Source organism: Hylobates moloch, unplaced genomic scaffold (assembly GCF_009828535.3).
Source record: "Hylobates moloch isolate HMO894 unplaced genomic scaffold, HMol_V3 SCAFFOLD_12, whole genome shotgun sequence".
NCBI lineage: Eukaryota > Metazoa > Chordata > Mammalia > Primates > Hylobatidae > Hylobates > Hylobates moloch.
Window position 1 is genome coordinate 24,526,889 of NW_026652287.1, and position 13,264 is coordinate 24,540,152.

Genomic DNA, 13,264 nt, shown 5'->3' on the forward strand with positions numbered 1-13,264 from the left:
CCAAGCACACACAGGCTCACCCACAAAGATACAGCAACACTCACTTCCTCTGCGTGTGTGATTCATCTCCCCAAGGCTAGGAGGAGATGTTGAAAGGACCCGGGGGTCCCATGGGGACCATGAACGACGCCTGTAGTGTATAAATCTGGGGTCAGCAGCAGAATGGGCTCAACCACCCCCATTTCTTTCTCTCTGGTGCCCTATAAATATCTCCTGGTTCCTGCCCCACCTCCCAGCAGCAATCCTTACTGCCATCTCTCCCAGCTTGTTAGATTTAGGTGCTGGAGTGATTTGTTTCTTTTCTCCAAATCAGCAGAAGCTGCCTGACAGGGGCAAATTCACCATTCAGGGATCCTGCAGAATCAATATTGCTTTCTCCTTCACTGAGAGGGAAAGTGGGATTTTTAGGGAATCAGCCATGGTTGGTTTGACCTGATCCCTTTGGCCTTGCAGAGCAAGAGAAAGGGATTTCTGACACAGGGTAGGACTGACCCCACTCCTCAGTTCAGTGTGGACTGCTGAGCCTCTGCTGTGGCTACCCTTGCACCCAAGGCCTTGGGTGCTGGGGTCAAGAAAATTAAGGCAGAAACCAGTTGGTAGACTTCTTGGAGACTTCACTCATCCTATGGCATCCTTGGTGCCAGGAGGTCTCCGGTGTCATGGTCAAGAGCATCAGCTCTGCACTCAGCCTGTCTGGGTCTAAATCTCAGCTCAGGTGGTAAGAGGCTCTATGACCTTGAGCTCATTACAGAATTTCTCTGAGCCTCAGTTTCCCCATCTTTCAAATGGGGATGATATGGTAGTTCCCTCATGGGACTATCATGGATACATGGCATGTAAAATATTTTAGTACACGGTCACACCCTGGGAGACAGAGTTCCAGAAGTCATGGCTGCAAGAGTCAGGTAAGAGACACAAATCTGACTCAAAGAGGAACATTCATGAAGATTTCACAGCTGCAAAGAGAAAATGACTGCCAGGTCCCCACTCACCTTTTTAGAGGCCCTGGCTGTTCTGAATATGCCATAGCCAGACTCAATGGGGGCCCACACTGAGCTACAAACAACACTGGCTGTGGTGTGTTGATGGAGGGGTGAGACTGGCCTCAGGGCCTGCTGACTGTTCCTTGGGTGTCTGGGGCCTGGGCATGGATGTTACCTTAAGGAGCACACACCGGTCTCCCTTCCTCCACACCACCACATCCTCCCTGCCTTTCTTCTCAGAGACTCATTGAGCACCTACTTTATTCCATGTGCTTGAACAAAGTAAACCTGGCCTCTTCCCTGATGGTGTGTGCCTCGTAGTCTGGGAAGATAGACAATCAACAAATAAGCAGAAAGGTGAGCAAGATGATTCCTGATGGTGGTAAGGCCTTTCCAAAGCGGCGACATCTGAGTTGAGAGGGAAGGAGAAGAAGCAGCTGGCTGTGCAGACACCTGCAGCCCATTTCCACAGCGAGTGGGAATGGCAATTGCAAAGGCTGTGGAAAGCAGGAGAGAGCTGGGAGTTTTGGTGTTTTCGTTGTTGCTATTTTGGGACAGGGTCTCACTCTGTCACCCAAACTGGAGTGCAGTGGCACAATCAGCTCACTGGAACCTCGAACTCCTGAGCTCAGGTGATACTCCCACCTCAGCCTTCTGAGTAGCTGGGCCACAGATGCATGCCACCACACCTGACTCATGAAAAAAATTTTTTTTTAGAGATGGAGTCTTGTTATGTTGCCCAGGCTGCTCTTGAACTCCTGGCCTCAAGCGATTCTCCCGCCTTGGCCTCCCAAAGTGCTGGGATCCTAGCTGTGTCCAGCCCAGAGTCTTAAGTTTCACAGCAACAGAAAGAGGAACAGGGTAAGTGAAGGAGAGGGGTTGCTGCAGGAGATGAGGTTGGAAGTGTGAAGAGATCGTGTCCTGCCTCATCGCCCAGGGTGAGAAATGGAGGTTTTATTTTAAGTGCAGCCAGAAGTCATTTGCTAGAGGCTCCAAGCTGGGGAGAAAGACATAATCCAGTTTATATTTTAAGAGTAAGGCTCCAGCTGCTACATGAAAAGACCTGTGGAGGGGCAAGATGGGAGCTGGGGAGGCAGAGAGGAGGTGGCTGCAGGAACCCTGGTGCCTTGGACAGAGGTGACCAGAGTAGAAAGGAAAAACTGAATTCTCAATAGAGTTTGAAGGAAGAGCCAACAGGACTTGCTGACAGATTGAATTGGACTGGGTTAAGGGTGACAGATTTGAACTTGTCTGTCTCAGTTTAGGCCTGATTCTATTTTCATATTAACCTTCTTGTGATGATTAATAGGATCGCTCCTTGGGATTCTGGAGGGCAGGTGGAATGAACTGCAATGGAGACTCACTCCTTCCTCAACTCACAATAAAGGGATGTCAGAGAGCTGGGTTGTAACCCCTTCTCTGCTACCAACTTGATGAGTGGTGTCGGCTAAATCACACACCCCCGCCCCCCATCCTGGCTCCAGTGTCCTCACTATGAAATGTACATGGTGTTGGTGTCTTTGCAGAAGGAAGGGCTGAGGAGAGCTGGACTTAATGCATCATAAATGTTCAGAGAGTAGAAAGCAGTGACAAAGAAGTGCATGTGGTAGGGTTGTATTGGGAAGGGTCTCTTTGCTGCCTAATCATTCCCCTCCCCTCTCTCTCCTCCTTTCCCCTCCCCTCCCTTCCTCTGTCTTTCCCTTCCCTTCCTCTCCTCCCCTCCCCTCCCCTTTCCTTCCCTCCCCTTCCTTCCCCTCCTCTGCTCTCCCCCTGCCTTTCTTCGCCCACCTTGGTTCTAAGGACCCTTCTCTCCTTCGCCAGATGGTGCCGACACAGAGCCAAGGATGAAAGCACGCGGATGCATTCTGCCCACTCCCGATCCCTGGTCTCTGAGAAGTGATGAGACTGGGGCTGGGGAAAAAGGAGGTTGATCTGGAAGACCGTTCTGAGCAGGGAAGGATGGTGTGGAGGCCTTTGGGAAGTGGGAGGGGAATGGGGAGGGCTTCCATCGTGAGCACAGAGGAGAAGGGCCAGGGACTGAGCAGTGAGCTGCCCTGGAGGGCACCTGGCTTCTGACCCATCATATGTGAACAAACCACCATCCAACCATCCTGCCAACTCTCCAGCCCCATGAAGAGAACGGGGAGGAACTTGGACACCTGGTAGGGAGAGGGAGAGGAGGGATAATCTTGTTCCCTAACCAGTGGGGAACTGATCAGGGCCACTGGGAATTTTCCCATGAGCTGGGGCAGAAAGGGACCCTCTGCCACTGTTAGATGTCTATACCCAGTTGTCCCACCTGGGGAGTCGTTTCTTTATACATCCATGAAAGTACAGTGATGTCCAAGGATGTTTAATGAGTCTCCCCAAATAGGATGTTAGGAGACATCCTGTCTATCAGTCTGAGACTTGTTGAATAAATTACATTATAGCCATACTGTGGAATATCACACAGCTATGAAAAAGGACAAGCTCAATCTCTGTGTCACCCTGAAGGGAGATTCTTAATACACAACGAAGTGAAAAAGATGAGTTGTAGAAGCATGTGTATAGTTTCTCTCTCTCTCTCTCTCTCTCTCTATATATATATATATATATGTAAGTAAAAAAAGACATAGAGGGCCAGGGCCAGGTGTGGTGGCTCATGCCTGTAGTCCTAGCACTTTGGGAGGCTGAGGTGGGCAGATCACTTGAGCCCAGGAGTTTGAGATCAGCTTGGGCACCATGATGAAACCCTGTTTCTACAAAAAATACAAAAATTAGCCAGTCTCATAATCAAGTCTCAAATAAATAGATGAACATTTTTTTAAAAAGGCACAGAGAAGGGAACTCTACAACAATCTATTAACATTGCTAACTACAAGGGGTTAGAGTTAGAATGCAGTGGGGGAGATTATTGATTTTTTACTTTACTTTGTTGTTTAGCATATTGCAAGGCATGTGTTACTTGCATAATTAAGAAAAGCTAATACACATTTTTATAAAAATTCAAGGTGTCCTCAGATGTGTTCAAGCCCAAAAGAATCTTATACCTGAACCCCCCAGTCCCTAGCCCCTGGTAAGTATTTGCAAAAAATGTTGGATGAATGATGAAAAGAGGAAGAATGAAATGTTTAGCTCAATATCTCATTTCTTGGATGGTTTGTAAAGCTTTCAACAAAACAGGAGCCTTGAGGCAGTTGGTCATTAATGAATAACTCATCATCAGAGGTCTGGATTGAATATTAAAGCAGTCCACCGTGCCCCTTGTTAAACATGGTCCCTGCTGCAGCTAGTCTAAGTCCAGGCTCATATTCTAGCTGACAGCTTGGAGAGGAGTGATCGTCATATTTCCTCATGTAACCATCCTCATTTTTAGGGCTGACAGTTCTGCTGCTGCAATGACAGGGAGGTGGGTGGGTGAGTCCTTTGGGTGTTGCTGGGATGTTGAGTCCTGGGGTTGTGACTGGGGAGAGTGATGTCACCCTTGATAATTTCTGAAGACTCAGGCAGAGCGGCTCACTATGATAAAAACCTCTTATAGGTAGATTTTTCTTTCTTTTTAGTAAACAGGTTGCTCATCACTCTTTGACAGCTCTGACCTTGGCTGCAGAGCGGGTGCTGGGTGTTGGGAGAGGGGCATGCATGGAGGTCCTTCTTATCCCATGTCTCATCTGATTTTTCTTCAGTCTCCTCCTCCTCACTTTCAGAGCAGAGAGTCCTCATGCACCACTGGGACTCTCCATGCCCTTCCCTGTCTGTCTGTGTCTTGCTGAGGCAGGCAGACTCCTCGCTCTCCAAAGTGACAGTTCATTTTCAGATTCCCTGTTCACGTTTCCATTTTGCAAGTGACAGACCAGTGTGTTATTCCTCTTAAGTAGTATAGCAGGAGCCTCTGGGAATGAAATGTTTAGCCAAATGACTGACTCTAATGGAGAATTTTCAGGTATTTTGGTAGACCAAGGGATAGAATAATTTAGGGATAGAATAATTTAGGGCTAGGTCGAAGTTCCTATTGCTAAATAATGTTCCCCACCCTCCACTCCCCCGACTTTTTTTTTTGGAGACAGAGTCTCACTCTGTCACCCAGGCTGGAGTGCAGTGGTATGATCAGAGCTTACTGTAGGCTTGACCTCCCAGGCTCAGGTCATCCTCCCACCTCAGCCTCCCAGGTAGCTGGGACCACAGATGTGCACCATCATGCCTAGCTATTTTTTTTTTTTTTGTATTTTTTGTAGAGACAGGGTCTCACCATGTTGCCCAGGCTGGTCTTGAACTTCTGGGCTCAAGCAATCTCCCCAGTTTGGCCCCCCAAAGTGCTGGGATTACAGGTGTGAGCCATCATGCCCGACCCATTTTTCCCCTTTTTATAAAAGCGATATGTGTTCAATTCATACCACTTGCAAAACGCAGAAAGACACAGAAAATCGAACAACACATTCCTCCATAATCCTTTTAGTGAAAATAACTCATCACAACAGATACACACACAGTGTAAATATATATTTACAAAAAATATACTTTGTATATTCTTCTGTAGCCAGTTCTTTTCACTTAGCAGTATCTTGTGAGTATAGTCCCATAACTATAAATATTCATCTATACCGTGAGTCTTTTTCCAGTTGGAAAAATTTCAAACAACACAAAACATAAAAAACAATAAAGATCTCTATTATCACAATCCTCAGGGATAACCATTATCACTTTAAAAATATTCTCTTGCCTTTTTTTTCTATGCATGTGCACACTAGAATCTAATCCCTATACAGATGCTCCTCGATTTACAATATGGATGTGACCCCATTGTGAGTCAAGGAATGTACTGAATGCCTATTGCTTTCTCACCATCATAAAATGAAAAAATCAAAGCATCATAAGTTGGGGACTGTCTGTAGTGTCCTGACTTGCTTTACCTACCCTTGTGTCTTCAGCACCTTCAAGAAGTTCTGGCATGTAGCAAATGCTTGGTAAATATTGTTAAATGAATGCAAAATTATAAATGCATATTTAGTAGGGTTACTGGAATAGAATCTGCTTCTATATTTTTCCCCCAAAGCTTGTAAAACCCTCATTTAAAATGTTACATGTATTTTCTGCTTTCTGGGAAGGGGACTGGAGTTTACCTTTGAGCAGGGCCATCCCTTGATTCTGGGTGTGAGCACTTGGTGAGAAGAAAATAAGCAAAATAACTATCCACGGTTCTTGGGGATGCCCTGAAAGCTCAAATACGGAAGCTGCAGATGGAGTAGTTAAGTATTCTAAAGGGAACCTAAAGCAAACTGTGTGTGTTGGTAGAACATGCCCCTGCAGGGTTGGAGCAAAATCTGTTTCTAAACCTAGAGTTTGGCTGCCCCAGGCCTGAACGCACTTGTTTGCTCTTGGGAGACAGGGTGTGCATTCTCATCCAAGCATTTGCTTGCTGGAGTTGAGGATTGAGGACCAGATGGTGGCAGAAGGGATACGCAGACTTGCTCTTGCTCTCACCTGAGGCTGGAGAGAAGTGCCACGTCTGGTAAGGGGTACCCTGGTCTCCAAGGTTGGTCTTCCTCCCGGTAGTAATGTACCAAATCCAATGAGCGGACTTGGACTTGCCCTCCTGGCCTATGTGGTTGTCTTGTTTGGACTACGGGGTGATGGTGGGATGTCCTTTGGAGGAGAGATGTTCCCATGTTTCTCCAGGGGGTATTGTTGGTCTACTAGACAGGAAGGCTTATCCCCCACTTCTCTTGGTTCAGATGAGCTGGGTGGGAACTTGGAGGTGTGGCAATTTTCCCAGAACATCCTCCATGCAGGGTGAGTGTTTACACAGGAAGTTCCAAGTAAAGCGCTTGGATGTTGAGTCTTAGCAACCACTCTCAGAAATAATTTTAAATTAATCTTCATGGTACTATATCTCTCCTCTTATTCTGTTGTCTGTAGTAGCACCCGACAGGCTGAGGATCTATCAGCATTTTAAATGCAAATATCCTTTACCCCAGAATTATCACTTCTAGGAATCTCATCTAAAGAAATACTAGTGTGATGGACAAAGAAGCATGTAGCAATGTTCTTTGCAACTTGTGTGCAATAGCATAAAACTAGAAATAAGCAAAGTACTGAACAAGTGGGGACTGTTAGATAAAGCTTGGCATATCTGCACTAGAGTGAGGCTGATCTATGCGCGCTGACATGGGAGCTTCTCTGACACATATGGCTGAGAATAAAGAACAATCCTATTCATACAAGAAAAAAATCAGTGCCGAAATCTATGTATGTAAATGCACAGAAAAATTCTACAAGTGTGCCTGCTTAATAAATGGAGCTACCTCTAGGGAGGGCAGTGGAATTATATGTGTGGAGTACAGATGAATAATAATGGTGGTAATTAAGATGTGACATTTGTTGAGTGCCCACTCTGGGCCAGGCACTGTTGAGGGGCTTTACGTGAATTCACTTGCTCAGTGCTAATAATGACCCTATGAGCTGTGATTATAATCCCCATGTTACAGATGAGGAAATAAAGGCATGACTCCAGGGGGTGCTCTATACAAGGAATACAATAGGAACTGTGGCCCTAGAATTGTTCAGCGCAGTGGGACGGTAATGACAGGAGCCGGGCGCAGTGGCTCACGCCTGTAATCCCAGCACTTTAGGAGGCCGAGGCGGGCGGATCACGAGGTCAGGAGATCGAGACCATCCTGGCTAACACGGTGAAACCCCGTCTCTACTAAAAATACAAAAAATTAGCCGGGCGAGGTGGCGGGCGCCTGTAGTCCCGGCTACGCGGGAGGCTGAGCCAGGAGAATGGCGTGAATCCCGGGGGGCGGAGCCTGCAGTGAGCTGAGATTGCGCCACTGCACTCCAGCCTGGGCGACAGAGCGAGACTCCGTCTCAAAAAAAAAAAAAAAAAAAAAAAAGACATGAGGCGAATGCGCCTGATTTAAGTAAAAGGTGGAGTCAGACCTTGAGCTATTACGCTTGATTGCCTCTATTTTCCCCTCCTTTAAAGGCAGCTTTTACAGTAGGATTATTTTTATGTATTATATGTGTGAAACAAATAACTACATCCTGGTCTCACCTGGATATTTGTAAGGGCCTGTATCCCCACGTGGGTGAATGTGAGCCATCGTGCCTCCTGGGCTGGGGGTGGGAGCCGCCCCAGCAGACCACGGCAATGGCACAGCAGGATGTCAACGCCAAAAGGACCCGTGGGCACATTCCTGAGCTCAGGTAAAAGGATTCCTGCGGAAACTTCAGAAACAGCTGGGGCTAATTCCAAGCCATTAGGCTGCTGTGGGCTTGCACCTTAATAATTTAGGAGTGACAAGAACTTCTTCAAGGAGTAAAAGACTATTATATAATCACACACATCTCAGGCTAATGCCTGGGACATGAGGGATTATATGAAACAAAAATAGGATTGTATTATGCATTGTGCATGTGAACTGATTTTGTATTCAATATGTCATAAATGCTTGGCAGCCTTTGAAGAAAGATAAGGTAGGTACTAGCTGTCTCCTACGTGCATTGTTGGCCATCCTGCAGGTGGACTATAATTTGCTTCTCTAATCCCCTAGGGGGCACCGATGTTACTTTCTGAATCTAAACAATGTTGCAGGGACATCCTTGGCCTCCAGTGGCTTCAGTGTGTCTGACTTTCCCAAGGAGCTTGTAAACATGTAGATCCTGGGCTCACCCTGTGTAATAACTACTGCTTAATAACGAATTACCCCCAAACCTAGCAGCTTGAAACAATGACTATTCATTTGTCTCACAGAGGTTTTGAGAGTCAGGAATTAGGGAGTGTCCTAGCTGGTTGCTTCTGGCTTGAGGTCTCTCAGGAGTCAAGATGTGGTTCAGACTCAACTGGGGCTGGAGGATCCATTTCCAAGGCAGCTCTCTCACAAGATCTGTGCTGGCTGTTGGCAGAATCCAGCTCCTGGACCTGCAGAATTCTCTATAGGGTTGCTTGAGTGTCCTCATGACATGGCGGCTGACTTTCCCCCACAAAGAGTGACCCAAGAGAAAGCAAGACAAGGCTTTTATGACTTAACCTCAGAGGGCGCTCTGTCACTTCTGCAATATGCCATTGCGTTAGTTAAAGAGGCCAGGCCTGTTCAAGGTGGGAGGAGACTATATAACAAGGTGGGTGTGAATACCAGGGACACATCGGGAGGCAGGAATCACTGGGAGTCATCTTAGGAGATTCTGATTTCATAGATGTGAGTGGAATGCAGGGATCCCACCCTCCCCCCTACTTTTTTTTTTTTTTTTTACTTTTTCTTTTTTTAGAGATGATGTCTTGCTCTATTGCCCAGGCTGGAGTGCAGTGGCATGCTTATTGCTCACTGCAGCCTTGAACTTAAGCTGGATGCCAGAGCCTAGGAGATTCTGATTTTGCAGGTGTGAGTGGAATGCAGAGATCCTGCCCCACCCCCACCACTTGCCCAGCTAATGCCCCCCTAACTTTTTTTTTTTTTTTTTGAGATGGAGTCTCACTCCATTGCCCAGGCTGGAGTGCAGTGGCGTGATCTCGGCTCATTGCAACCTCTGCTTCCTGGGTTCAAGTGATCCGCCTGCCTCAGCCTCCCGAGTGGCTGGGATTACAGGTGTGTGCCACCATGCTGGCTAATTTTTGTATTTTTAGTAGAGACAGGGTTTCACCATGTTGTCCAGGCTGGTCTCGAACTCCCGACCTCAGGTGATCTGTCTGCCTTGGCCTCCCAAAGTGCTGGGATTGGAGGTGTGAACCACAGCCTAATGCCCCTTGTTAACAAGTGCCCAGGGTAATCTGTTGTGGGCACTCTGAGCATATATTTCAGAAGATATCTGTATATCCATGATTGTTCACATCTCTGATTTTTTTTTTTTAGGGTAAATGTCCAGAAGTGGATTTTCTAGGTGAAGGGGACACCCTAACATAATGCTATTGGTATCTTCTATCACTCTGTTCTCTAGAGAGGGGACCTCAGGCTACACTCTGGATATGGAGCCTTGAAACACCCTTCAACCACACTGAGTTGACTATGGCAATCCTGTTTGCCTGTTTTTAGGATGTGGGTTGGACAGGAAGGGGTGACTAGAATGACAGGGCAGAATATATTTTGCGTTTCTTGCCTGACATCAGCAAAGCACTGAGGTTGGTGGCAGCGGTGAAGTTGTCAACCAGAAAAATGCATTAGCTCAGCACAGATTTACTAACTCAGTCTTCAGTTCCTCTTCAAGAGGGGCTGCAAATGGGCTCCTGAAATTTGCTTGCTCTGGGATGTGGGAGTGAGGGAACAGGAATGCCACTGGTATCTTTGGTTTGTGTATACAGTGGAAGACTTTGAACAATCCCGAAAAAAACTCATTGGCCTATAAATGGACATTTACAGAAAAGACCCTGGGCAGACTTCACTTTGGAGTCACACAGACAGAGAGTTTGGGTCCCAGCTCCTCTTTGTTTGATTAGGAGAACTTGGGTGTTACTTGGTTCTCTGAGCCTTGGTTTCTTAGTCTATATAATGGAGGTAATTATTACAATGTGCGTGTATAACTTTGAGATGAAAAAAGAGTAAAAAACCCAACTAATCACATTGGGGGTCATTTTGAAAATCAGATGATAGCTGGGGATCCTGTGGGGGCATCAGCTGTGTGTGGCCCTTCTTCTGGTATCATCTATCTGATGTATTGAGCTAGCTTTCCCGACCTCTGACTTAATGTGGTGTAGATTAGCCCCATTCCTGGCTCCCTGGGTAGGCAATTTTGTTATAGGAAAGGGGTCCCAACTGAGACCCCAAGAGAGGGTTCTTGGATCTCACGTAAGAAAGAATTCAGAGTGAGTCCATAGATTAAAGTGAAAGCAAGTTTGTTAGGAAAGTAAAGGAATAAAAGAACGGCTGCTCTGTAGACAGAGCAGCCCTGAGGGCTGCTGGTTGCCCATTTTTATGGTTGTTTCTTGATGATATGCTAAACAAGGGGTGGATTATTCATGTCTCCCCTTTTTAGACCATATAGGGTAACTGCCTGTGGTTGCCATGGCATTTGTAAACTGCCATTTGGGGCTTTCACAGCGGGAGTGTAGCAGTGAGGACGACCAGAGGTCACTCTTGTCGCCATCTTGGTTTCAGTGGGTTATAGCCAGCTTCTTTACTGCAAGCTGTTTTATCAGCAAGGTCTTTAAGATCTGTATCTTGTGCCGACCTCCTATCTCATCCTGTGACTAAGAATGCCTTAACCATCTGGGACTGCAGCCCGGTGGGTCTCAGCCTCATTTTACCCAGGTCCTATTTAAGATGGAGTTGCTCTGGTTCACACGTCTCTGACGATTTTAGCTTTGGCCAGTCAGAGGACTTATTGCATCCCAAGCCACAACAAGGTTCAGGGAAGGCACATGACTCCAGCCGATCCAATCAGAGTGAATTCCAGGACTCGTGAGAGATATCCTGATAAAGAGGCATTCGTCTTCTGCTGAGGGTCTGAGCTAGTGGGATGTAAGCCAGGAGCTGCTGTCATTTATTTTGTTATGCTGGGGGAAACACGTACCTGAGAGTGAAGCCAACAGAGACAAAAAAGAGAGAAGAACCAAATCTTGATTCTGTCTTTGGAGCACCTGGATCAAGCAGCACCTGAACTTTCAAGTTATACCAGCCAGTAAATCCCCCTTTAGGCTTAAATCAGTTTAATTTGAGTTTCTGAAACTTTCAGTCTTGCATAGTAACAAATGAGGTAAAATTTGGGGCTATGTGAAAGCCCCAAATAGCAGCAAATTATCTGTGCTAAATTTCCATGCATTTGTTACCTTTGCTGGGAATGAGGCAAGGTTATATTTTCCTGGGTCACTCTCTGATGCCCTTGGGAAAAGGAACTATTTTTGTTCATTTTGAAAAGCTAGACATCTGGCCACTCCTAGAGACATAACATAAACTCTGTTTCTCATAGCATGAGTGTGTCTCTAGAATGGAATAGCTTCTCTGCTTACTGCTTACACTCTTCAGAAATTAACGTGTCTCTGTAATTCACGGGAAAAATATCCCAACAAAACCCTGAATGAATAGAATTTATAGTTTTGGCTTTTTCTTTCATCCTTTTCTCATTAGATCATTGGCTCTTGCTACTAGCTTATATTACAATTTGATATGATAGTTGATCTAGCAGAAAATTTTATGTGACAGGATAATTCATTGCAACACCATTAATTTGTGTTTTGTTTTGTTACAGGAAAAGACTCAGAATGGATGGAAGTTGTTTATAAATTCTCCTCTACTGCGTACTGTTAAGAAGGGGAAAGAGGAGTGCTGTGTAGGTGGACATGCAATGTCTGTTACAAGTGGTACTCAATAAATGTTTCTTTTACTCTTTCCTCTTCTGTCTTGTTAGAACATTGCAACATAGTAGAAGAACGGTTGTCTGCAGGCAGAATAATTCTCCCAGGGTCCATCAAAACCTACTCCATAGCCAATGACCTAAATACGAAGCCTGTGGATTCACATCAGATAAGAGGACTGGTAGATGAGGGCTTTCAGGGCTGCTGCAGGAGTGCATAGGCTCTGACTCCATTACCCATCACAGAATGTTACCATTCAAAGATCAGTGATGTACATCCTAGATAATACTGGCAGGAGCTGCAGAGCCCAGTTTCAAGAAGGCACTCGGTAATCTCAGGGAACTTGAACCATTCTGTTTGCCCTTCAGCTTGCAGCCCTTGGCTTATGGCTCAAAAGATAGGGAGACAAGTGACTTTGAGGAGGGGGGAAGAGGCAGAAACAATGAGCGAGGAGGGAGTTCCCTCAACACCAGTGGGGTAGGAGATCTGCAGATGCCTCAGTCTACTCTCTCATGGGATCCTGGGGAGGTGGCTGGACCCCCACTGGTGGTCAGGATGGGGAGGTGTGGAATGGCTGGGGTATGCTGAAAGAAGCTGGACCCTGGGTACCAGGCCCCCCAGCCTCCACAAAGATTCCTGTGGCCAAACTTAATGGATTCTGCAGAGTTGGATTATAAACTCAACAGTAAGGTCATGGGAAACTGAAGTCCAGAGCTTATCCTTTGTTTCTTGGCCCCAAGTTAAACCTCTCAGATTCTAATGTGACCTTAGGGAGGTAGAAGGACCATCTCAAAACAGGGAGATTGATTTCTTGCCAACTCCATAGGTTGGGGGCTCAGAGTTGATTGGAAAATGAGCATGGCATTTATTACACATTTTGTTTAGCAGGTGATGTTTTGTAAACATAACTATTATTTATTAGATGTTTACTAGTGCCACACACTGTGCTGAATATGTTAACTTGCAGTATTGACTTTACCCTTCAAAGCAACCCCATGATATTAGACATTATTTG

The 13,264-nt window shown here is 46.1% G+C and overlaps 1 protein-coding gene across 1 annotated transcript in view; it reads left to right on the top strand.

The window, feature by feature from the left end:
- CMKLR1 (chemerin chemokine-like receptor 1) overlaps nucleotides 1-13,264 on the top strand; it is a 190,401-nt gene that overhangs the window by 14,001 nt on the left and 163,136 nt on the right. The window contains exon 4 of the mRNA XM_058425985.1: nucleotides 12,144-12,224. The gene's annotated coding sequence lies outside the window, so the exon portion shown is untranslated. The remainder of the gene's footprint in view (nucleotides 1-12,143; nucleotides 12,225-13,264) is intronic.